Source organism: Oryctolagus cuniculus, chromosome 1 (assembly GCF_964237555.1).
Source record: "Oryctolagus cuniculus chromosome 1, mOryCun1.1, whole genome shotgun sequence".
NCBI lineage: Eukaryota > Metazoa > Chordata > Mammalia > Lagomorpha > Leporidae > Oryctolagus > Oryctolagus cuniculus.
Window position 1 is genome coordinate 137818670 of NC_091432.1, and position 23595 is coordinate 137842264.

At 49.1% G+C, this 23595-nt stretch overlaps 1 protein-coding gene and 1 long non-coding RNA gene across 4 annotated transcripts in view; one reads left to right on the forward strand and one right to left on the reverse strand.

Annotated features, from left to right (window-relative positions):
- The window catches only part of SHC3 (SHC adaptor protein 3), a 178502-nt gene that overhangs the window by 7475 nt on the left and 147432 nt on the right, over positions 1-23595 (reverse strand). The window lies entirely within an intron of this gene.
- On the forward strand, positions 20059-23156 carry LOC138847379 (uncharacterized). Its single transcript, XR_011385148.1, has 2 exons — positions 20059-20156; positions 21548-23156. It is a non-coding gene; the product is annotated as an uncharacterized lncRNA (long non-coding RNA).

A 23595-nucleotide genomic window follows, 5' to 3' on the forward strand; every position in this document is an offset into this window, starting at 1 on the left:
TGGGCCCTGGACCTCTGGGACATCAGCTCCAGATGCCACTCTCACCCCAAATCCACGCTCTTGGTGTGCAAATGAGAAACCCTGGCCAAGGGGCTCTGAGAGGCCCACGCTGCCTGCTGGGGGCAGCAGTGGCAGCAGCATTGAAGTCAGGCTGCTTTCCCCTGCAGGACCCCTGTCCATCCCTCTCTGGAAGCCCTGGAAGGGGAAGGGACCTCCCAGGCCACAGCATCCCCTGATACTTGGACAAAAGGATGTCACGTGCTAGTGAGATTCAGAAAGAAATCCTCTGCAGGACATTCCAATGTCTTCCACTGGGGTTGCTTGATTCCCCTGGGGTTCTTGGAATTCCTGACCCAGAGGAGCCCCTGCGTGACCTGAGCAGGGTGCATGTTCAGAAGATGGGGCCCCCAGGTGCTCAACCTGACCATATTTTGGGTGTTGCTTTAACACCAGCTCCTCCTGTTTCCCTATGATGAGCACTCACGTTAAGTTCTGAGGGAACTGGGGTGCATGAAGAAGGGATCATGACACACAAGTGTCTGGGACCATGGTCGCCACCTGAGCTCCCTGCAGGGCACTTCAGGACCACTGCCCCGGGCCCCAGCCTAGGCCAAGTCCATCCAGAGCTCAGGGTGGAGCCTGGGCAGCAGTGCCCCCCTCCCAGAGACTCCAACACACTGGCAAAGCTGAGAGCACTGGTTAGTACCTTTATAGTACACGAGAGTGGCTCAAAAATTCATGGAGGGGCCAGCGCTGTGGCGTAGCAGGTAAAGCCGCTGCCTGCAATGCCAGCATCCCATATGGGTGCTGGTTCGAATCCTGGCTAGTCCTGGTGCTCCACTTCTGGTCCAGTTCCCTGCTAATGACCTGGGAAAGCTGCAGAAGATGGCCCAAGTGCTTGAGCCCCTGCTACCTGCATGGGAGACCCAGAAGAAGCTTCTGGCTCCTGGCTTCCATCTGACCCAGCCCAAGCTATTAAGGCCATTTGGGGAGTGAATCAGTGGATGGATGATGGAACTCTCTCTCTCTCTCTCTCTCTCTCTCTCTCTCTCTCTCTCTCTCTCCTTCTCTGTAACTCTTAGTTTTAAATAATTAAAATAAATCTTTTTTAAAAAGTTTATGGAAAATAGTTCAAGGAAAAGCTTGTTTTAGTGCAAAAAGTTTAAAATCCATGTATATGATGGATCCTCAAAAATCTTTTTGATACCTTCCAAAACAGAAAACACCAGGTCCACGTGAGTTCACTGGTGAGTTCTACAACATTTAAGGAAGAATTTCTGCCAAGTCTCTATGAGCTCTTACATAATATTAGATCAGACAGACGACTTCTAACTCATTCAGTGAAGCCAACATCACCTGAACACCAAAACCAAAGACTTTAGAGAATACTATAGATCAGTATTTCACATGAACACAGAGGCAAAAATCCCCAACAAAATATCATCAAATGGAACTCAATGGGGGGATTTATCTCAGGTGTGCAAGGTTGGGTCAACATTCAGATATCAATTACAGGCTCTAGGGGAAAAACTCAGGGTCATATCAATAGATGGAGAAAAAGCATTTGACAAAACCCAATGCCATTCACAATAAATTCTTAAGTGGGAATAGAGGGGCATGTCCTCAACTTGATAACGAACAAATACCTACAAACAAACAAAACCCTGTGGCTAACATCCTACCCAACACAAAGGAACTCAAAGCTTTCCCAGTAAAATAAGGATTGAAACAAGGATGTTCTCTTTCACCACTGCTTTCAACATTGTACTGCAACATCTAAGTAATGCAGTAAGAAAAAAAAAGGTATGGGGCCAGTGCTGTGGCTCACTTGGTTAATCCTCTGCCTGTGGTGCAGGCATCCCATATGGACGCCGGGTTCTAGTCCTGGTTGCTCCTCTTGCAGTCCAGCTCTCTGCTGTGGCCCGGGAAGGCAGTGGAGGATGGCCCAAGTGCTTGGGCTCCTGCACCCCTAAGGGAGATCAGGAGGAAGCACCTGGCTCCTGGCTTCAGATTGGTGTAGCTCTGGCCATAGTGGCCATTTGGGGGATGAACCCATGGAAGGAAGACCTTTCTCTCTCTCTCTCTCTTTCTCTCTCTCTCTCTCTCTCTCTCACTGTCTAACTCTATCTGTCAAATAAATAATAGAAAAAGGTATATTGATTGCAAAGGCAGAAATAAAATTGCCTGTGTTCATAGGTGATATGATTGTCCAGGAGGACAATCCAAAAAAACCAAAAACAACAAAAATCTCTTTGAAGTGATAAACAAGTATAGTGGTATTTCAGGACATAAGTGTAGCATACAAAAATCAGTTGCTTTTCTGTATCTCAGCAATGAATTCTTGGTACTTTTAATTTCACACACAATACCATTTACACTCCACAAGGGAACTACTTGGGCTTAGATCTAAAAGAAAGTATAAAATCTATATGAGGAAAAACTAGGATAGTCTGTTAAAAGAAATCAAAGCAGAACTAATAAAATGGAGAGATATCCCATGTTCATGGATATGAAGATTCTATATTCAAAGCAATCCCATTCAACATCCCTACAAGTTATATCATGGACAACAACAAATCAATAATCAAATTTAGAGACACAAGAAAAAGGCTCAGAGTGGCCAACACAATACCAAAGGAAAAAAGTAAACTTGGAGAACTTTCAGTACTCAAGTTCAAGACTTATTATAAAACATCACAACTTTAGTCATAAAGACATCATGATATTGGTAGAAGAATAAACAAACAGATCAGTGAAACAGAACAGAGATCCCAGAGACAGACCCACACAGACACATCAATGCATTGATGACAAAGTATCGAGGGCAATGCCATGGGGAGAAAGTAGCCTTTTCAACAAATGATGCTGGAACAACTGGACATGTAGACACAGACCTTATATCTTTTACAAAAATTGACTCAAAATGTATCACAGACCTAAAGGTAATACAAAGTTATAGAATTCCTAGAAGACAGTGATAGGCAAAGACCTAGATAATCCTGGGTTTGGAAATAACTTTTTGAGCATAACTTCAAAGATACAATCCATGAATGAAAAAGTGAATAATCTGGACTTGATTCAAATCAAATTTTTCTGCCCTGTCAAAAGGATGACAATGCAAGCTACAGACTGGGAGACAATATTTGCAGGAAAAAAAATCTGATAAAAGACTCTTATCCAATATATGTACATAAGGACTCTTAAGATTCAACAATAAGGGCCGGTGCCGCGGCTCACTAGGCTAATCCTCCACCTTGAGGTGCCGGCATACCAGGTTCTAGTCCCGGTCAGGGCGCTGGATTCTGTCCCGGTTGCCCCTCTTCCAGGCCAGCTCTCTGCTGTGGCCAGGGAGTGCAGTGGAGGATGGCCCAAGTGCTTGGGCCCTGCACCCCATGGGAGACCAGGATAAGTACCTGGCTCCTGCCATCAGATCAGCGCGGTGCACCGGCCACGGTGGCCATTGGAGGGTGAACCAACGGCAAAGGAAGACCTTTCTCTCTGTCTCTCTCTCTCACTGTCCACTCTGCCTGTCAAAAAAAAATTAATAAAAAAAAGATTCAACAATAAGAAAATGGCTCAATCAAAAAAATGGGTCAAAACCTTAACAGACATCTTCCCAAGGAGGACTTACAGAAGACAAATAAGCTTATGAAAAGCAGATTAAAACAACAGTGAGAAATCAAAACACCTTTTGGAATGGTCAAAGTCCAGAGCATGTGCAACACCAGGTGCTGGTGAGGATGTGGAGCAATAGAGACTCTGATTCGCTGCTCGTGGGGATGCAAAATGATGCAGCTACCATGGAGGACAGTTTGAGGGTTTCTTAAACAGTGTTATCCTAAGGTCCAGACATCACTGTGGCTCAATATTTATTCAAAGGAGCTGAAAGCCTAGGTCCACATGGACGATGAGAGCAGCTGTGCTCATAACAGCCAAATCTTGGAGGTAATTAAGACGCCCTCCAGTGGGTGAACAGTGGCGCATCCAAACAACGGAATGAGGGTCAAGCCAGGGTGAAGTCACAGAGGAAGCCTGAATATATATTACAAGTGAATGATAGGTCACCTACTATATAATTCAAATCATACGACATTCTGAAAAAGGCAAAACTAAAACTATGGAGACAGTAAAAAGATCAGGGGTTGCCAGGTGCTGGGGGCTCGTTGAAGAGGTACAGCCCAGAGCTTCAGGGCAGTGACACTGCTTTATGGTGGGCACATGACACCAGGCATCTCCCAAACCCACGGACGGCGGGACAAGGTTCTTGGAGGAGGAGGAGGCTTCCCAGAGGAGGGAAAGCGACACCTGCTGGTCCTCGGCTCGTTCAGGAATGGTTCCAGGTAGGAATTCCTTTTCTGGCTTGATTTCTCTAAAGCATTATTGAGGGAATGGATTACTATTCTCAAGGCTAATTAAAATAGGCTCTTCCCTCGCCTGGCTCTATGTGGCAGGTGATCAGCAGGCCTCACCCCCGCGTCCACCAGGCAGGGTGGAGACCTGGGGTAGAGGCGGGGCTGAGGGGTGGGAAAGTGGGGAGGGGGAGGAGAGGGCAGGAGTGGGGTGCTGATTCTGTGGCAGGTGTGTTCCTGCCACACCTGGGGGTGCAGGGATCTCTGTGGCCTGGGGACAGCTGCAGTCAGTCTTGTCATTCTGCCCTTCCTCCCAGGTACCCTCATCATCCCCACAAAGGTTGGAGGGACCGTGGGGGCTTCTCCTCTTGACTGTGACCAGGCCAAAAACAAGACAAATCATAGGCAGATTCCGGCACCACAATCGGGGCCACCTGGGTATCACTGGCCATAGAATGAGATGGGGCGATCATTCCCCCAGGAGATCCCCAGGGCTGGGAGTAGGCAGCAGCAATGAGACGGGAAGGAGCCTGGCGGCCAGCAGTCTTGGGTCGTGCACACAGCTCTCCACACTTCCTGCTTCACTGATGGCGACTACACCTGCTTTGAAGGGACATCAGCATGTTAGGGTTGCAGCTCTGCCGTACCCCGGTGACCATCAGAAGTGCCCTGTGGCAGAAGCCGCCTGTTCTCTGGCTGTATGTGCGAGCCTTGTGGGGACATGGGGGTCTGGGAGGGTCCGGGTGATCCCTGGAGCTGCTGGCTAGCTCTGCCCTCCCATGGTGACTTGGTCACTTTGCACTGAGCCCCCACGCCCTGGCAGGAGATGGAGGCAGCAGGACTGGCCCTTTGGAAGCAGAACATTCTAGCAGCATCAACTCTGCTGTTTCTTCCAACTGTGTGTCTGGTACATGGTTGGTGCCGGCTGTTGCCGCTGACTCCACCTTCAAGTTGATGTCTGAAGGAGCTATGCAGCGGGGTGGGACTGTGGTCCCTCATCCCCGGAATATCTCAGGGGACCCTCTGTGCTCGTGAAGGCACTGCTGTGAGCGTGGCCCCTCCCGTGGGACCCTGGGCTACCTGGGAGCTGTGCTGTCCTGGACTGGATAAGAGCCACTGTTCGCGAAAACAGGAAGAAAGCTTCACGCAGCTGCCACCGAGGGTCAGCTGGGCCCACCGCCCTCAACATCCCCAAAGACATCTACCTGCAATGCCCTCAGCGGCCAAGGACAATGCCAAATCCACTCACAAAGGTGAGGGCCCAGGACACCAGCCCAGAGAGGACACAGCCATCCCTGGAAATTAAGTTGATAGCTTAGTAAAACCCCATTAACCCAGAGCAAAGCAGAGGAAGCAAGTACTGGAGGGAAGTGAGCAGTGGGCGCTTCCTGCAACCCACCTGGGTCACTGGGCAGAAGGGGCCTGAGGCTCGCCTGCCCTGGCTACTCACTGGGGAGGCTAGGCCAGCCCCGACAGGTGCAAACTGTGTACCTCTAGCTCCCCCTTGTGGAGGAAGATCACAGTGGCAGGGTATTTGATACCTAAGCGGGCAGGCTCCTTGCACAACATCTAATGAAATTGTTTTCTTCTTAAGTTACAACATGCTGCCACCCAGAGCCCTGCTTGGATGTCCACCCAGGAAGAAGGTGGGCAGGGGCAAGCCGCAGAGACCCTGCCTTGCCCTGGGGGCTTCCAGTGGCAGTTAAGAGAGAGAGAGAAAAAATATCTTCTAGGCACTTGCTCACTCCCCAAATGCCAAAAACAGCCAAGGCTGGGCCAGACTGAAGCTAGGAGAAGCCAGAAACTCCATTCGGATCTCCCTGCAGGTGGCAGAAGCCCACCTACTTGAACCAACACCTGCTGCCTCCCAAGAAGCTAGAATTGGGAGCGGAGCTGGGACTGGGACTGGAAGTCCTGCACAGGACGCTGGCGTCCCCAGCAGTATCTTGACCATTGTGCCAATCACCCGCCCCACGCGCCCTTCCTCATTTGCAAACGCTCTGCTGTGCAGACTCATGGTTCCTGATCTGAGTGTGTCAGAGTCCCTCAGAGGAATGGAGAAACCTGCGCCATGCAGAGGTCCTGCCCTTGGGGGCTGGGGGCCCGAGAACCTGCACTTCAGAGCCTATTTCAGCTGGTGCTGAAGCGGCAGGGCCAGGACCTCACTCCAAGAAGCCCTGGGCTGAGCATCAGCTCCAAGCACACAGGTCCAGTGTGCATCGTTCCCAGGAATGACCATGTCCTCCAGTCCACACAGAACGAGAGACCTCTCTCAGGCTGCCCCTGATAGGCAGAGCAGCCTGGTGGTTCCAGCCCCTTTCTCTCCCAGGTGCACAAATACATCCAGTGCACAGAGCAGGTGCCCCAGGGCCTTTGTGCCTTAAGAACCATAGTCCTGCCCAGGGAGGAGCTGTCTGGTGCTGCGACAAGTGATTAGAAAGCAGTTTTGAGTGCCTGCCACACTCCGGTGCCCCTAATGGTCAGCTACTGGCTTCTGTATGAAGTGCTTACTCCCTAGGACTGCTGTTGGAGTGAAACAGCAAGTCCACAGCACCAGGCAGAGCCACCAGGAAGTGCTCAGGACCTGCTCGCTGGGCCTGTTTCTTAGCAGACAGAAGAGTCAACGTTCCCCTGGAGGCAACGGGTGTCCTGGAAAGATTCTGAGCAGAGACTTGCCCTGAGCAGAGTCTCCCGCTGGCAGTGCTTAGTGGGGTACCGAGAGCCCAGGTGGGTGGGGAAGAAGGGGCAGCTTCCAGGGATGTTGGGAGCAGTTCAGTCAGCACAGTCGTCCCTCAGTATCCGCGAGGGAATAAGACCCTGTTGCACACTGAAATCCACAGGTGTCAAGTCCCTTCTAGGGGAGAGGGAGTGGGAAAGGGGAGGGTTGTGGGTGGGAGGGACGGTATGGGGGGGGAAGCCATTGTAACACATGAGTCGTACTTTGGAAATTTATATTCATTAAATAAAAGATTAAAAAAAAAAGTCCCTTCTATAAAATGGAGCAGCATTTGCACGCAAACTGTGCATGTCCTCCGATTTGCTGTCCATCATGCTTATGTGATAGAAATGAGCAAGTTGTCAGAACAAGATGGCATTGCTTGGGTCAACCCTAACAAAACTACATCAACAAAGCCAACAGGCTCTGAAGGAAGGGTTCCTGCACACAGCTGCCCCACAGTCACTGTCACCCAAGACTGCCGGAGTCCCACTGCACATGGCTGTGGTGGAATGAGAAGGCCATGCCAAGGTGGCCACTGGCAAGCGAGTGTCAGTTACTCAGGAATGGCTTTGAAACCCACCTGGCAACGGAGCCTGCCTGGCGACAGGCTGTGATTGGTTGGGGCACAGACTGCCCCTTGACTAGATTAGCTGGTCTTGGCTATATAAGACGTAGTTTCAACTGAAATAAACGAGTCTGCGGGCTGCTCGCCTCAAGCCTGCTTTCACCCGACTCCTGGGGTCTGTGTGGTGACTCCGCGCCTCTTGCCCCCACCATGCTGCCCCTCTCAGAAATGAATCCACTGCAACATTGTTGAGAAATCAACGGCAACACATGGCCAGCACCTGTGTGTTCACTCTCCGACTGACGTCACCCTGGTTACTATACACCAGGGCCAAGGATCATTGTTCCAAATGGTGATGTAAGCTTCCTCATTTTTGCCTTTAAAAACTTCCCCTTCTCTCAACCTCTGTGAATACACCCATGGTCTCCTAAGGCACGTGTGTTCCCACTGAATAAATGCCAGCATTCTCTGGGGCATCTCTGATTTGTTTGTTTGTTTGCTTTGATTGACGCTGGATACACTACAAATGCCAGGTGAGTAGCTGTGAGGCTGCACTGTTTCGGGAATAACAAGAACACAAATCTGTGCATGTTTAGCACAGGGGCGGCTTCTATTTTAAATATGTTCAACCCATGGTTGACTGAATCCACGGATGCAGAAGCTGTGGACACAGAGTGGACTGTGTTTGAAGGAGCAGCCCGCCAGGTGTGGGGGTGCAGCTCAGTCACTGAGCTGTGAGCAGGGCTGGGCTGGGAGGTGGAGACCGTGCACTCCTCTATAGATGCGCTGGGCTCCTGTTGCCTACGGTGTGTTTCTGTGGGGTTGACCTGCAGGCGGTTAGAAGCATTAACGAGTGCACTCGCTCAATGGTAAAATGATTACATCCGGCCCCTTCCAAAGGGTCAGATGGGGATGTTTTCTGATTAAAATTCAGACCCGGGGGACAGGCATCTGCCACAGCCAAGAAGATGCTGCGGAGGGTGCCCACAGCCCACATCAAAACACCTGGGCTCAAGTCCCAGCCAAGCCTCCAACTTCAGCTTCCTACCAGCGTGTACCCTAGGAGTCAGTGGACGATGGCCCAAGTCCTTTGGCCACCCATGTGGGAGATTCAGGTTGAGTTCCAGATTTCTTTAGTATGGTGCAGCCCTGGCTATTGAAGGCATTTGGAGAAAGAGCAGATGGACGATGACTCTCCCTCACTGCCTCTCCTAATAAAATGAAAATAAATAAAGATAAATAAAATAAATTTAAAAAGCCATGTTTCCCAGATGAGGTACAAAACCATCAGTGATACCTTAACCTTAAAAAATAATAATAAAAAATAAAATCCAGGTGACGTAGTCACAGGCTGCACAGGCGGAGCTGCTGCCCCCTCTACCCTTCTAATGTTGGCTAGCTCCCCCAGCAGACACTCCGGCTCCTCCCCATGCCCACTCAAGGGTTCCCTGAGTCCAGTCTACCCCAGATGGGATGTAGACCAAGCCCAGACACACCACCCAGGCCTCTCCCAGGTTGGAGATGAAGAGTGCTCCAGGCCCTTGAAGACTCCTCAAGTGAGGGGCCCACCTCACACCAGCCCCAGGCTGGCAGGCCCTGTGTGCCCAGGGCTCACACACCTACTGCTTAGCCTCTGCTCCATGCAAGCATTAGCTCTGCCCCAAGACAGTGAGCCTGTCCATGATGCCAGCCTTGCTAGCACCCTGAACTGCTCCCTGCTTGCTCCCGTGGCCCTTCTCCCCAGGGGGATGGGGAGGCCACGGGGCCCCTTAGACACTTTGCAGTTGGCCCCCTTCCCATCTGTACTGTGCCCGATGCCCTTTCCCGAGGTAGTTTCCAGCCACAGAGAAGCCGTGGGCATGCCCACGTTTGCCTGAGTCAGCCAATCCTTTCCTGACCACAGAAAAGGAATCCAGGGTGGAAAACCGGCCGTGGACGCCGGAAGGGAAATGCCACATCAGAGTTCCTTCAGAGCTGCGCTGGGAGCAAGGGACACTCCTGAGGAAGGGGCTAATGTTGACTGTGTTTTTTAAAAAGATTTTATTTATTTATTTATTTGAGAGGCGGAGCTACAGAGAGAGGGCGAGACACAGAGAGAGAGATCTTCCACCAGCTGGTTTGTTCCCCAAATGGCCACAAGGGCAGAAGCTTGGCCAATCCAAAACCAGGAGTCAGGAGCTTCCTCCAGGTCTCCCACGCAGGCGCAGGGCCCCAAGCACCTGGGCCATCCACTGCCCTCCCGGGCCCCTAGCAGGGAGCTGGATTGCTAGCAGTTGGGGCACTGGATACAGGCAGAGGCCCCACCCACCGCACCACTGGTCTGGTTTTTAAATGTTGCTTGATTGAGAAGTCCTTGAGATTAAATAAGCAGAGTGCAGCTTTGAGGTTTTGTGTCACTCAGCATGACGTAGGGAAGGCCCTACCCCTGTGCCCCCAGAACCCAGTAAAATGATGGCTGGGGGGCAGGGCGGGGTGGGGACAAGTGTCAGGAACAAAGGAGGAATGGAGGAGGGTGGACCTCTGCACAGCAGGAAAGCAGAGAAGAGGGAAGCCTGCAAAGAACAAAGAGGTGGAGAGGGGGCACCGCGGGCAGAGGGGGGTTCCCCAGGCAGAGGACGTGATGGTCAACCGTGGTAGAGGGACAGTGGTGGGGGGTGGAGAAGACTCAGCCCTCCAGCAGCCAGAGCAAAGCATTTAACCTCCAGGGAAGAAATCTGAGAGCATTTACCCAGAGAAACTGAACGTGCTGCTTGAGGAGAATTCAGGCTGCAGGAGGACGACCCTGACTCCAAGGAAAGTCGTCTTGGGGAGAACCTGGAAGTCCATGCCCCTCTTCCTTGTCAGACAGCCATGGCCCCCACACACTTCATTGCCTGCATCCTCGCCCTCCCCCCACAACGCTCACAGCCTTAGAGTGAACAAACTCCTCAAAAACTCCTCCAAGAAATGGAAGAAGAGGGAACACAGCTCCAAACTCACTCTGTGAGGCCAAAGACACCATAAGAAAAGTGTCTCTCAAGAAGGAAAAGTTTTCAAGAAAATGTCCAGAAATAATCATACACCATGACCAAGAGGGATTTGTCCCCGGAATGCAAGGTTGGTTCAACAGCTGAAAAACAGTTATCGTTGTACATTGCAATAGGGAATAGAAAAAAGGATCACAGATCATTTCACTGAGCAGAGAAGGAGCTGACAAAACACAGCACCCTTTCGTGCTAGAAATACTCAACCGAGCCAGGAGTAAAAGCTATTTTTTCAGCCTGAAAAAGCTTTGAAAAGCCCAAAGCTAACTGGATATTTTCCCCCTGGAAGCACTAAGAAGACAAGTAAGGGGGGGCTGGTGCCATGGTTCACTAGGCTAATCCTCCACTTGCGGCGCCGGCACCCCAGGTTCTAGTCCCGGTTGGGGTGCTGGATTCTGTCCCGGTTGCTCCTCTTCCAGTCCAGCTCTCTGCTGTGGCCCAGGAGGGCAGTGGAGGACGGCCCAGGGGCTTGGGTCCCTGCACCCGCATAGGAGACCAGGAGGAAGCACCTGGCTCCTGGCTTCGGATTGGCACAGCACCAGCTGTAGCGGCCATTTGGGGGGTGAACCAACAGAAGGAAGACCTTTCTCTCTGTCTCTCTCTCTCTCTCACTGTCTATAACTCTACCTGTCAAATAAATTAAAAAAAAAAAAAAGATGACAAGGATGGCTGCTCTTGCCACTTCTATTTATTTTTGCACTGGGAGGGGTCATACACAAGGTAATTAGGTAATACAAAGAAATAAGTCACCAAGATTGGAAAGGAAACAATAAAAACTTATTTGTAGATGACGTGTGATTACACACAGAGAATCTGAAGGAATTGACTATAAAAATGCTAGAATAGGCCGGCGCCATGGCTCCCCTGCCTTGCGGCACCGGCACCCCGGGTTCTAGTCCCGGACAGGGCGCCGGATTCTGTCCTGGTTGCCCCTCTTCCAGGCCAGCTCTCTGCTGTGGCCAGGGAGTGCAGTGGAGGATGGCCCAAGTGCTTGGGCCCTGCACCCCATGGGAAACCAGGAGAAGCACCTGGCTCCTGCCATCGGATCAGCACGGTGCGCCGGCCGCAGCGCACCGGCCGCGGCAGCCATTGGAGGGTGAACCAACGGCAAAGGAAGACCTTTCTCTCTGTCTCTCTCTCTCTCACTGTCCACTCTGCCTGTCAAAAAAAAAAAATGCTAGAATAAATGACTTCAATAAGCTTGCAGGGTAAAAAAAAAATCAATTGTATTTACACACTTTGCAATAAACAAAGGAGCAACTCAAAAATAAAACACTTAGAAATACAATTTAGCTATACTGAATAGTACAGGCAATTGAGACACAACTGTAACATGATGGTAAGTATTTACGTATCTAAACATAGGAAGGGTAAAAGAGGCAACTCTAAATTTATTTTAAAATGTTTCTTTTGGGCATTTCTCTGGAATGGTAGGTTAAGCCTCTACCTATGGTATTGGAATCCCAATTGGGCCCTCGTTCATGTCCCGGCTGCTCCTCTTCTGAGCCAGCTCTCTGCTAATGGCCTGGGAAAGCAGTGGAAGATGGCCAAGTGGTTGGGCCCCTGCATCTGTGTAGGAGACCTGGAAGAAGCTTCTGGCTCCTGGCTTTGGATCGGCTCAGCTCTGGCCTTTGTGGCCATTAGGGGAGTGAACCAGCGGATGAAACACTTTTCTCTCAATCTGTCTCTCCTCCTCTATCTGTAACTTTTTCTTTCAAATAAATAAAAAATAAATCTTAAAAATGTTTTCTTCTTCAGTAATAAATTTAGCTTATTATAACTTTTTAACTTCATATTTATTTATTCAATTAATTTATTTGAAAGGCATAGAGACAGACAGGTGGGCAGACAGACAGATAGCTCCCATCATCTGGCTTACTTTTAAATGCCTGCTATGACCAGCGGTGAGTCAAACTGAAACCCAGAGCTAGGAACACAACCCAGGTCTCTCACATGAGTGGCAGGGACCCGACTACTTGAGTCCCCAGCTGCTGCCTCCCAGGGTGTGCCTTAGCAGGAAGCTAGAATCCAAAGTGTGGCCTGAACTTGAATTCAGCCACACGAATATGAAATCTGCATATACCAAGTGGAATCTCCACCGCTCACCAAACACCCATCTCTTTCCTTGATAAACTTTCTGATTTTTAAAAACATTTTTGATGCATTTGGAATAACACAGCTTGAAACACACTTGTACAGCTGTCCAAGAATATTTTCTTTATGTCATTCTTCAACAATTTTCCTATTTAAATTTTTAATTTTTTTTTCAATTTTGTTGTTGTTGTTAAAAACTAAGACACAACACACACATCAGCCTGGGCTTACCCAGGGTCAGGATCATCGCATCAGTGCCTTTTTTTTTTTTTTTTTTTTTGACAGGCAGAGTGGACAGTGAGAGAGAGAGACAGAGAGAAAGGTCTTCTTTTGCCATTGGTTCACCCTCCAATGGCCGCTGCGGCCGGCACACCGCGCTGATCCGATGGCAGGAGCCAGGTGCTTCTCCTGGTCTCCCATGGGGTGCAGGGCCCAAGCACTTGGGCCATCCTCCACTGTACTCCCGGGCCACAGCAGAGAGCTGGCCTGGAAGAGGGGCAACCGGGACAGAATCCGGCGCCCCGACCGGGACTAGAACCCGGTGTGCTGGCGCCACAAGGTGGAGGATTAGCCTAGTGAGCTGCAGCGCCAGCCGGCATCAATGCCTTTCACTCCCACATCTGGGAGGTCTTCAAGTCAGTGGCCTGCAAGAAGCTCTCGTCTCCTGTGATAACAATGCCTACTGGAACTCCTCCTCCTGAGGAACCTGCCTGGGGCTGCTCTACAGGTAACTCTGTTTTCTTTTCTTCTTCTTTTTCATAAGTAGAAGGAGTATCCTTTAAAATAAGTACAGCACAGGAAATAGATAAATCTTAACAGTCACTTATGATCATGACAAGATATTCTCTGCTCTATACAATCACACGTGCTCGACTTTTTGATATGCCTCACGGTTGTGAGGCATCACCACAAACACTGTGTCATGCACTGCCTTGCATTACCATGGTTACAATGTCACTAGGCAACAGGAATTCTTCAGCGCCATCATCTTACAGAACTATTGCTGGACATGAGGGTATTTCAGAAAGTTTGTGGGGAAAGGGAATTAAAAGCTAATTTACTTTGCTGCAAAAAATTTTTGAAATCCCTGCATATTTTTTCACAATATGCATCTTCATGAATTTTTGAAGAGCTCTGGTAGACATACTCTCAAAATTTTTGCACCAAAACAAACATGTTTTAAGATGAACTTTCTGAAGTGCCTTCATACAAGGATGACTGTTGACTGCAATGTGACTGCGTTCCCTAAGTGATGTGCAGAGTTCACGCAGTCCTTACCAAATGCACAGCTGACTTCTTTGTGTAAGTCAACCAGTTATTTTAAAGTTCATGTGGAACTTTGAGGGCCCCAAATAGCCGAAACAACCCTAAAGATATCAAAGTTGGGGGATCGAGCCTTTCTGACTTAAAAACTTCTCAGAGGTGTGGGTACTGTGGCACAGTGGGTTAAGCTGCCACTTGGGATGCCCACATCCCATATTGAAGTGCCAAGTTCAAGACCCAGTTACTCTGTCCTTCCAACTGAACTTCCTGCCAATGCGCCTGGGAGGCTGCCGATGATGGCCCAAGTACTTGGGCCCCTGCCACCCACATGGGAGACCTTGATAGAGTTCCTAGTCCTGGCTTCTGTCTGGACTAGCCTTGGTGTTCCAGATATTTGAGATACAAATCCTTTATTACATAATTTTAAAAAACTCTTGCAACTCAATAATAAAAGAAAAATAAACCAATTAAAACAAGAGGGAGAATTATCTGGACACACTTCCCTTTAAGGAGTTATATAGATTGTCAACAGACAAATGAAGAGATGCTCAACATTGTTAGTGATCAAGAAAACAAATCAAAATCCTGATGAGACTGCACTTCACGACCTCCAGGATCACTGGAATCAAGTCAGAAAATAACAGGCACTGGCGAGGATGTGGAGAAATCACAATCTTCATACACACTTGGTGTAATGCAAAAAGTGCAGCCACTTTGGAAAACAGTCCATCATTTTCTCAAATAAGAACTATGAAGAGTTACCATAGGATCAAGAAGTTCTACTCCGAAGTATATACCATGAGAAATGAAAGTGTATGTTCACATAACAACTTGAATGCAAATATTTATAGCCACGTTATTCATGATAGTCAAAGCAACCTCTGCGTCCATCAATATAAAATGTCCTGTGTCCATGCGACGGAGCATCTTATGGTTCTAAGAATGGAGCTCTGATGCTTGCCACAAAGTGGATGAAGCTTGAAAACACTGAGAGTAGCCAGACGAGAGCTCACACAGCACTCTATTCTACTCGTCTTAAAGTTCAGGATGGGAGAAGCCACAGAGACAGAAGATAGATTGGTGATTCCCAAGGGCTGGGTGAGGGAGAAGGATGGCAAGGCAGGGAGCAGACAGGTAAACAGCATGGCATTTCTTCTTAGGGGGAGGAAAACATCCTAAAACAGAGAGTGGTGGTGGTGCACACTGTGAATGTCCTAGAAACCGCTAAACCATGCACACCCAGTGGGTACAGTCTGCAGATCACATCTCAATCAAGCTATCTGGCATCAGTTTATGGAACACACAGAGGATGGAGGCGTAAGGTAAACAAGCCCACAAAGAAGCAGCAGCCAGACAACATGGGGTTTTCTGCAAACAAAAGTCCCATTTTCCAAACCAATCACTGGTGTGGAGGGAAGGAGGAAGGAAAGCAGCAGGAGATGAAAGAGCATTGAGAGACGCGACTACACGCACGTGTGCACCATGTTAGTAAAAGGAGCATCTTCAGGTCAGAACATGTTGGGTATGGGACAACGTTAATTATTTTTAATTTTTGTGTCTGTAGCAATGATGTTATGGGCTTTTGAATGCCTTTGTTGAGGCTGGCGTTGTGATGCAGCACATTAAGCTGCAGCCTGTAATGCCTGCATCCTGTACGCTGGCTTGAAGCTGGGCTGTTCCATTTCCAATCCAGCTTCCCGCTAATGCACCTGGGAAGGCAGCAGAAGATGGCCCAAGTTCCTGGGTCCCTGCACCCATGCAGATGAGCTGGATGGTATTCTTGGCTCCTGGCTTTGGCCTGGCCCAGACCTGGCTGTTATAGCCATTTGGGGAGTGAACCAGTAGATGGAAGATCTCTCTCCCTCTCCCTCTCCCTCTCCCTCTCCCTCTCCCTCTCCCTCTCCCTCTCCCTCTCCCTCTCCCTCTCTTCCTCTCTTCCTCTCTTCCTCTCTTCCTCTCTTCCTCTTTCCCTCTCTCCCTCTCCCTCTCTCATTGGTGTGCCTTTCAAATAAATAAATCTTTAAAAAAGTCCTCATTGCCACTCCTATATTTACAGCGATCACTTTTCAGTTAAGCTTCAACACTTGAGAATAACTGTGTATTGATTACAGTATTCAACCAAAAGTAAAGATCGCTGTTAAATATAAGAGTAGGAATAAGAGAGGGAAGAGATGTGCAATTTGGGACATGCTCAAGCTGACTTACCTCAAACGGTAGAGTTAGAAACATACCAGGGGATTCCAATTCAATCCCATCAAGGTGGCATGTACCAATGCCATCTCACTAGTCCCGCTGATCAATTTCTGTTCACAATTGATCATAATGATAGGACTAAGAACCAAAGGGATCACATAAACAAGTCTAGTGTCTGCAAATACTAGCTGATAGAATAAAAAAGGGAGAGAACGATCCAACATGGGAAGCGAGATACACAGCAGACCCATAGAATGGCAGATGTCCTAAACAGCACTCTGGCCTCAGAATCAGCCCTTAAGGCATGTGGATCTGGCTGAAAAGCCCATGAGAGTATTACAGGCATGGAAAGCCAAAACACTCTGGCAAAACACACACACACACACACACACACACACACACAAACCTAAATGAAAGATCTCCACGAGTGAGATCCCAGTGAAAAGAACAGGTCATCAAAGAAGGAGGTACCTTTCTCTGAAGGGAGGAGAGAACTTCCAGTTTGACCATGGCCTTGTCTAAATATGATCAGAGTCGGTGAACTAAGGGGGCTTCCATAGCCTTGGCAGCTCATGACAAGAGCCTAGGGTGATTACTGATGCCATAAATAAGAGTGTCCATTTGTTAAGTCAACAACAGGAGTCACTGTGCACTTACTCCTCATGTAGGATCTCTGTCCTTAATGTGCTGTACATTGTGATTTAATGCTATAACTAGTACTCAAACAGTATTTTTCACTTTGTGTTTCTATGTGGGTGCAAACTATTGAAATCTTTACTTAATATATGCTAAACTGATCTTCTGTATATAAAGAGAATTGAAAATGAATCTTGATGTGAATGGAAGGCGGGAGGGAGAGGGAAAGGGGAGGGTTGCGGGTGGGAGGGAAGTTATGGGGGGGAAGCCATTGTAATCCATAAGCTGTACTTTGGAAATTTATATTCATTAAATAAAAGTTAAAAAAAAAGTTCTCATTGGTAGAGATGCATGCTGGGGCATTTGGAGTACCAACTGCAAACAGGATTTGAAAGACAGAGTAGCAGAGAGGAAGAGACACACACAGAGAGACGGAGAGATCTTCCATCCACTGTTCACTCTTCAGCTGGCCACAACAGCCAGGGCTAGGGCTGGGCTAAGCCAGGAGCTTGGAGCTCCATTCAGGGACCCAAGTACTTGAACCATCTTCTGCAGCCTTCCCAGGCACATAGCAGGAAGCTGGATCAGAAGCAGAGTAGATGGGAGACAAACCAGTATTCTAATCTAGGATGCCAGCGAGGTAAGCGGCAGCTTACCCTACTATGCCACAACACCGGCCCCAGACTTAGAATCGCTTTTTACTTCTGTTTCACTGCCCATTTTTGAAGTGCTCCTGGGCCTGTGGTAGGCGGCAGAGTGTTCTGAAGAGCTCCCTCCCCTTCCTTTCCATGCTTGCTCCTGCCCATTGCCAGGCCCAGAGTCAAGCAAGACACACAGACACTGCAGGGCTGCAGGTGACCCCAGTGGCCCTGGGCTCCAGGCAGCAGGACGAGAGAGCAGAGGCCATGTGGAGAGCAGAAGGTTGGGCGGGCCAGCCCTGGAGTTCACAGTCCAGGAGGAGGGGAGAGTGCCTGGAAGAGGGTGGGCCGGGGAGAGCTGGAGCCCAGCAGGGTGAGCACAGTGTCCAGGAAGAGGAGCGGGCAGCAGCCACACAGGAGTCAACAAAATAAACTGGGAGGGTGGCAGGAGTCAGGTGACTCACTGTGGGAGAAGAGAGTTCCACCTGCAGAGAGGAGAGCCTGGGACGAACTCTGGGAGACCGCACTGGGAACTGGAAGACTAGTGAACTCATGGTTCCCAATACATACAGATAAATATAGAAACAAATACAGGTACTAACTTCTATGTGTGCATGCATGTGTGTGCGTTTCTGTGTGGGTGTACTGTGTACATATGTGTATGTGCACACATGTGGTATAAATATGTGTATGCACTGGGCTGTGCATGTATATTGTGCATGTGTTATGTATGTGTGTATGTGTGAATGCGTGTGTACATGAATGAGTAGTGTGTATGAATGTGTGGTGTACATATGTGAATGTAATAAACTGTGTATATATGTTATGAATGTGTATGTGTGTATATGTGTGCATGTGTGCATCTGTGGTGTATATGTGAGGGTGTGTGGGGTGGGTGCATGTGTGTGTGCACATATGTATGGAGGTATAATAGGTGTACATGTGTGTATATGGGTACACATGTGTGTACCTTAACTGTGTCCACTGAGAGTATTTGTGACCAGCAACACCCCCAATAGCAGTCAGTCTTGATTTCTAAAGACCATCCTCCATGGAAAGGGATCAGGGGGCCTTTGGAGAAATGACTGATTGCAGGACAAAGCACAGGAAGATGAGCCAGTTATGCAGTTTTGAATTAGAAGGACCGCTGAAGTGACCCGTGTGAAGAGCATCCGTCATCCGTCACTCCCACCTGGCAGGAGGCTGGGAGACGTACGCAGAGGCATTGCTGTGAGACAGCAGCCGAGACGCTAACCTGAGCCCAAGAGCCAAGACACGGCACAGGGATCCAAGCTGGGAAGTGTCTGGGGCTGAAGCAGGCCACAGACAGGGCAGTTAAACACAGTGCATGATTCTGAGCAAGCTCCGTCTGCCGTGGAAATGTGGCTGGGGGCAGTGGGTGGTCCCCAAACGGGCTCGGGAGGATGAGATCCTCAGGAGGGGTGGCATCACGGTTGAGTCCTGAATTTGAGGGTGGACGTGGTTATGCAGGAAAACCACCTGTCTTATAGCAAGCTCGCCCACCCCCCAGGAGTCAGCGGTGACAGGGTGCTTGGCAAGTCACCCTCCAGAGATTCTGGAGACAAACGTTCTATGTTCCAGACTTTCTAAGAGACTCCAAGGAGTGAGGAGTTTAGCTTAGCTGTTAAAGGCTCACACCTCGCATTACAATACCTGGATTTGATTCCTTGCATTGGTTCCTGACTCCAGATTTATGCTAATACAGACCTGGGCGGCAGAAGTGACAGATCAAATGACTGAGCCCCTGTCACCCACACGGAAGACCTGGATTGAGCTCCTGGCTCCCGGCCTCAGCTTGTTGAGGGCATTTGGGGAGTGAATCCAGCAGATAGCCTGCTCTCTGTCTCTCCCCTCCTTCCACCTTTCTACCTCTTAAATAAATAAATAATTTTTTAAAAATACTCCAAATAGACCTGGGATACAGGTGGATCAGAAGGGCCAGTTCCCCCGGGGCAGGGGACGAAGTCACCGGCTGTGGCTGTCTATGCTGATGGCACAAGGAAGAGGTTTGATGTGTTTAAAATCACAAGAGCAAGGACTACATTATCTAAGAGTTTGCTGAAAATTGAAAACAGCAGGGGCAGGTGCTGTGGCGTAGCAGGTAAAGTCACCACCTGCAGTGCCGGCATCCCATATGGGCACTGGTTCTAGTCCCGGCTGCTCCACTTCAAATCCAGCTCTCTCCTATGGCCTGGGAAAGCAGTAGAAGATGGCCCAAGTCCTTGAGCCCCTGCACCCACGTGGGAGACCCAGAAGAAACTCCTGGCTCCTGGCTTCGGATCGGCGCCAGCTCCGGCCGTTGCGGCCAATTGGGGAGTGAACCAGTGGATGGAAGACCTCTCTCTCCCCTTCTGCCTCTGCCTCTCTGTAACTCTGTTTTTCAAATAAATAAATAAAATCTTAAAATAAATAAATAAATAAATGAATAAAAAAGAAAACAGCAGCAAAAGTGACCTATACTTTAGCTTTCCCTTTGCAACATCAAGAAACAATACCTAAACTACTGTGGAGTAGGGTGGCCCCACCCAGAGAGCTGGGAAGAGAATTCTCAGAGGGTGGGGCAGGAGAGGAGCTGGTGCTTCCCAACGCGGCCTGCTGGCCTGCCGGTGCTATCTTGTTTGCGTCTTTGAAATCGAATGGATAAACATTGAAAAGGCAAGTTGTGGGGGCTCCACTTCGCTCTGGGCAGCTTCCATCCTCCAGGGCTTCAGTGGATCAGGAGGGGGGTTGGCACCTGCTGGGGGAGAGCCAGGGAGCCTCCTGCAGCCCTCCCGTCCTCTGAGACAGAGCAAGAGAAGGGAAATGGACCGTGATGGACACGGCCTGCGGCCCGAGTCATCCAAGGGTCAGGGGCCCCGGGGAGTGGAGCGGCGCGCACGGGACTCGGTGGGCGGGGCTGAGGAAGCCCCTAAGAATCCAGACTCGAGGAGTTGAGAACAACAAGGGCTGTGCAGATGCAGCGGGGTGAGGGGACTTGGTGCTTTGCTAAGCCCCCCCCCCCGGGGGGGGGGGGAAGAGCACTGTTGTCCTCGCTTTGTGATGAGCTCCAGTGGGCGGTGACCTGAGACCCAGGAATCAAGGCCCTTCCGACAGCGCGCGCCTCCCTGCGCGGGCCCCACAAGGCCAGAGGATGAGTCAGCGCCGAGTGACTCAGGGAGTAATTTTAGACACTTGGAGGGCTGCAGAATCATGTGGAGATGCCGAAAACACAAAAACAAGCGTCCCAGACTCTGCCTCTGGGCTCCTCTGGCAGAGCCAATCACCGGCTCTTTCAGTTGCTACTCACAGTGGCATTTTCCACACCTGGCCCCGGAGGCTGAGGGCCGGTGACCTCCGCTCCGTGGGCGGGCACCGCGGTGAGCGGGCTGTGGGGTGATGGCCGTGCAGAACTGTGTCGCGTCCTTATTTCTCGGAGTTAGCCTGTTCTGCCAAGTTCTCCCTTCATAGTCAGGAACCAACCAATTGCCATGAAAATCAGATGAATAAATATTGAAGAGAATGTGCTCATCGTCTATTTTAGGGTCCTCGCGCGAGGAAGTGACATTACCTTAGCAATTAAGTCTTCCACTTCCATTTTCTTCCTCAGCTAACGTTGTCCTCCGTGTGATCCATTAAACTAGATAATCAGATCCAGCTAAAAGTCCCCCACCCCCTACCCCGCAAAGGACAGTCCTGAGTTGGTGGGACTTAAATTTTCTCAATGGCACTGCATATTTCTCCTGCAGAGTTAAAATCACGTGGGTGGCCCAGCTTTGAGTATTGGCTCGCCTAGACACCTGCTTTAACCATGTTGCCGTCACTTTATTTCCTCCTGATTTTTGACACCATCTGGATACCGCTCTGTGAATGTATAATACATGTGCCATTACTAGTGCGTCTCTCTTTTAAAGTTATCCTTTGGTCTATAAAGACTACGTGAACAAAACCCATTTGGTATCTTCGGCTTATGACATGACAAATTCAGCTAAACTTTAACTTTTGGTTTTCTTAAATAACTAAAATCTCCAGCTGACAGATTTATATTCTTCTCTCCTGCTTCCTTTTAGGTAGCCACCACTGAACTGCAGGCGAGCCTTCCAAGCCCAGAGGGCCCTGGGCTGGTCCCATGGAGGAGCTCATGTGTGATCCTACACCTTGGCTCTCAGTCCCTGACCTGCGAAAGCTGGGGCTGCTCTAGGAGCTCATCTACCCAATGCTTGTGGAACACCTGCCACGTGCCAGACACTACTGCCGGGGCTGGGCTTGGCACAACAGACAAGGTCACCACCCTCATGGCAAGTCTGGCCCAATGGGAGAAGGGCAGCCAAGTAGTGAGCAACTTTGTGGTAAGCACTTTAAAGCAGAAATAAATCAGGGTAAAGGAGTGGGGAGTGTCCAGGGGATTCTGTCTGAGATCAGTTAAGGAAGACTACCCTCTTTGCTTGGAGTAAGCCTAGCTCTTCTTCAGTGGTTACCATGACCGGGCCACCCTGCTAACCACAGATGAGCACAGACAAGTGATAACAGCAGACAGCTAAGACTGGGTTCACTTAGGAACAGAGACTCAAAAAAAAAAAAAAAATCCTAAGGACAACGTTAGGTTCCCAAATCCAGCCACAATATCTCCCAATAACCACATCAGGAAGAAACAGAATTTATGACAGGATTGCGACATCAGAAAAATCTACTCCTGTAGGTTTCTATATTCATGGATTTAAGCAAAAACATCACATTATTATCTAGAAAAACCCTGAGAAACATTTGATAAAATTCAACACCTAGGTGTGACGTAAGTAATCAGGTGGTTAATGTGTAAGTCCCACAAGAGCTGAGATCTTCTTTTTAAATTGGTCCAGATGTATGCCAAGTATTAAAAATAACGTTTATATTTAGTCAGCATTCAATACGTATTTGTTGAATGAATGAGTGAAGTCCTTTAGGCTGCTAATTTCCCAAAAGCCTGCTGAAATTCCTAACAGAATACAGACAAGACAGACATGGAAGACAAACAGGGCACCCTCTCTCTCATATGGGGAGATTTTAAATCTTTAAAGATGTTTAAATCTTTAAGATGTTTAAATCTTTAAAGATGTTTAAGTCTTTAAAAGTTGGCATGAGCGTAGGACATTGGTTTCCAGAGGCTGGGAAGAGTTGGGGAGGGGTCTGGTGGGGGTGGGAGAGAAGGCGCTAAAACACAGAAGAAGTAACAAGGACCGCAGTTCCACGGCAGGGTGGGATGACTGCAGCTCACAGCCCTAGGTTCTCTAGGATGAACTGATGGGCTCCAGACCCAAAGAAACATCTAGGAGATAGAAAAGCCAGTGGTCTGGCTTGATCCATTTATGCTGTTGTATATGTGTTGAAATATTGTACTCTGACCCATAAAAATGGGTAAGAATTATATGTTAAAGAAAAAATTAAAAAAAAAAAAAGAAACCAGAGACCATCTAAATGTTCCCTCTGAGGGTGGGAACTTACAAAGGTTCCTCTCTTAGTCAACACGTAAAGGCACTCCTGCTCAGTGGATGCGATGTAGGGATGGACGGATGGATCTCAGAAGGCAGCAGATGAACTGGCAGAGGCGGGACCTGTGATCCTGTGTCACCGCAGGAGTCACCAAGATTTCGGGCAGCAGTCATGGTTGAGGAAGTCACTACAAACCACACCTATTTACAAGGAACTAAAGCTAGGCACCAGGAAATAACCTACCACGGGAAACAGATGAACTTTCTGGAGAGAATTTTAAAACAGCACTAAAAGACATCTTATAAGCCGAGTATGTGGGGACTCCCATCATGGATGCGGTTGATGGTCCAGGACTGAAAAGCATCTGTTCCTCCGAAAACGAATGCACATGTTCAATGCACATCCTGTCAAGATTCCGGCATGTGTTTTGCTGGAGACTTGAAAGATTCTAAAATCAGCAGAAACAAGACTGAATGTCTGCGAGCAGCTAGGAGAGGCAAGAGGAAGGCTCACCCTGCCAGATGTCAGGAGACTCTCAAATCCGCGACGATTCCAACAGCACCTGCCACACTTACACAAGGAATCAGGAGCGGACCGCTGGAACAGAACTGAGATTCTGGGATGGGGCCCACTCAGAGAGAACTCCACG